Source organism: Arvicanthis niloticus, chromosome 8 (genome assembly GCF_011762505.2).
Source record: "Arvicanthis niloticus isolate mArvNil1 chromosome 8, mArvNil1.pat.X, whole genome shotgun sequence".
Taxonomy (NCBI): Eukaryota; Metazoa; Chordata; class Mammalia; order Rodentia; family Muridae; genus Arvicanthis; species Arvicanthis niloticus.
This window is the reverse complement of record NC_047665.1, coordinates 7,893,053-7,895,893: the sequence shown is the minus strand read 5'-3', so window position 1 is coordinate 7,895,893 and position 2,841 is coordinate 7,893,053. Positions and strand designations below refer to the sequence as shown.

Here is a 2,841-nt window from a genome sequence, read left to right as displayed (position 1 = left end):
TTTTCTACTATGTTTTCTTGTTCCACAGCACCTGAGTATAAGGAACCAGAATGCTTGGTCCCATGTAGTCGGGTGCTGAGGCTCTCTCATAAGAGTTGGTTGTTAAAGATGGTGAGGCATCAGAATGGAGAGATGGCTCAGCACTTGCTGTTTTCACAGAGGGCTCACATTCAATTCCTACCACCCACATGGTCTCCCAAGCATCCATAACTTGAGTTCCAGAGGACCACTGGGTGAGAACATGTGCACAGACTCACATGCAAGCCATTCACTCATAAGTATGTGTATGTGTATGTACACACACACACACACACACACACACATACACACACACATGTATATCAAACTACTTTTTTAAAAGACCATGAAAGTCTAAACAGAATTAAGCCATGTAATGGCTATTCCTGGTTGTCAACTTGACTATATCTGGAATGAACTACAACCCGGAATTGGAGGGCTCACCTGTGATCCAGATCTTGAGGCTGGGAGATACAAGTGTCCGACCTGGATCTTGGCATGGAGATCTTGAGGCACAGTGGCTATGAATCCCAGGAGACTAAAGCAAGGAGATCTCTGAGTTCAAGGTCAGCCTGGGACAAAACAAGTCCCAGGTCCAGGCATGGTGGCACACACCTTTAATCTGGGCCACACCTTCTGCTGAAGACCTACAGAAGGACATTGGAAGAAGGAAGATTCTCTCTTCTTCACCTGCTTGCCTTGTGGGACTGAGCAGCTACTGGATCCTTGGACTTCCATTCACAGCTGCTGCTGACCATTGTTGGGGAGTTGGACTACAGACTGCAAGTCAACAACAAATCCCCTTACTGTATAGAGACTACCCATAAGTTCTGAGACTCTAGAGAACCCTGACTAATTTGATTTAATAGTAAACTACATTTAGTTATTTACAAGGATTACTAAAAGTTTAGTTGGATTATTAATGTTATATGAACTTACTTAAATAATCCATATTTAATTCAAAGCAAACAATCAAAACTCACTGCTTCCTAAGCATCTGTATTGGATCTATATTCTCTACATTTATTTTTATTTATGTGTTTGTGTGTGCCTGCTTGTTTGCATGTGCGCCAGGTGTATTAAGTGCCCACAGAGGCCAGAAGAGGGCATCAGATTCCCTGGAGCTGTAGATACAGATACCTGTGAGCCAGCTGACATTGGTGCTGGGAGTCGAACCTGGGTCCTTTGCAAGAACAGCAAGTGCTTTTAACCACTGAGCAACCTCTCTGGCTCTAATGCCTGTATACTTGAGAGAACAGAAGGAATGGAGCCAGGGTAGTGGGGTGCCTCCTGCCTAGAACAGAAGCAGCAGCTCTCTCACTGAGAGAGGAGGACGTGGGAGAAGGAAACGGTGCACACTGGACGGTGGCGGCGGGGCCACTTTCTGGCTCTAAACAGGATGGTGCAGTGATGCCTTAGGTTCCTTCAAGGGGGCTGCTGGGTAGCTCTAAACAGACAGCCTGAGTGACCAACCTGGTGCTACCCTGTTCTTGGTCTCTAGGAGGCTACTGCATCTGTGTGGCAAAAAACAGTATAGAAAGGTATTTGCTCCTGCTCCTAGAGGCATTGTAGGTATGGTTGCTGTGTCACATGTGTGTCAGTAGGTGGCAGTGAGGAGAGGCTACGTTTGTGTTTGGTGTTCTGACCTAGTCATCTGAAAGTTTAGTAGCCTAACATTCCCTGAAGAAAGAAAGAAAGAAAGAAAGAAAGAAAGAAAGAAAGAAAGAAAGAAAGAAAGAAAGAAAGAAAGGAAAGGAAGGAAGGAAGGAAGGAAGGAAAGAAGGAAGGTGCTTCTCCGAGTCTCTTTCCTGTCATTCAATAATGTCACCTCAGGGATCACAGTGAGAGAGAAGAGTCACACAATAGAAATCGACAAATGCTGCCTGCCATGGGCAGAGAGAGCCAGTTGTTGAGCGGTCGGTCCAGCTGTTTAGCTGTCCCTGACTAGAGGCTGCTGAAGTGAAGTGTGTGTAGTCTGGAGGTGCCTTCCTCTGAGGGCAGCTGTCAGCAGGAGGAAGTAGTGGCCTAGGCAACGCCCTGACTTTCCCAGATCACAAAGCCGACTCCTCAGTGGGCTCACTGACCCTCCCCCACTTCACGGGGTCTCCTCTCACTTGGTTTTTTCCCTTGAGAGTCCTCAAAGTATTCGCTCTGGTTTGGAAGGCAAGCCGAGATTCTCAGGTGGGAATGCCTTTTCTTTCTTTAGCTAAGGAGAGAAAAATCACAGCTCATAACTACGGTGTGGTTTTCTGTTACCCAGACTTTTAGGCAGGAGACCTGTAGAGAGTCAGAGCGGGGAAGAAGTCTGAGCAGATGCGGCTTTGAGATGCTTCAGCTCAAAAATCTATGCGGTAACTACAGACTCTACAGGCCCAGGAGAAGCGTAATATAAAACTGAATGGCAGCCTTCCCTGTTAGCTTCCCGCCTAGGCCTCTAACGAGTGTCCCTGGGGACCATGTGATCCTCAGTAATGAGGTCCAATGTTGGTTCTGAGCCTCCAGCCTCCAGACTGCTGCCTGTCCTCCTGGGGCAGATCTCTGTCCAGGAACTGTGTGCCTGTTTCTAAATGACGAAGGGTGGGCGGCAAGGCCTGTCTGGAAACAACCCTACTGGCAGACGAGGGATTGTGCCGTGAGGCTCTGCTGGGGGCTGCCACTGGCTCCTGGGCTCAGTGACTGCTTCAGGAGTGAAGCCATTCCTTCTTCACAGCCTACATACTTGGCCTTTCAAACTCCATTAAAAGCTCCAGCAACAGTTTTATCAAGGCTTTCACGAGTGTCTGCTGGGCTTGGTCCATAGAAACCTGCTCTTACCCACCCAAG

General features: G+C 47.8%; 1 non-coding gene across 1 annotated transcript; it reads left to right on the top strand.

Moving 5' to 3' along the window:
* The first annotated feature begins 1,568 nt into the window (after positions 1-1,568).
* LOC117714445 (small nucleolar RNA SNORA17) lies at positions 1,569-1,696 on the top strand. Its single transcript, XR_004607529.1, has one exon. It is a non-coding gene; the product is annotated as a small nucleolar RNA SNORA17 (small nucleolar RNA).
* Positions 1,697-2,841: the final 1,145 nt, after the last annotated feature.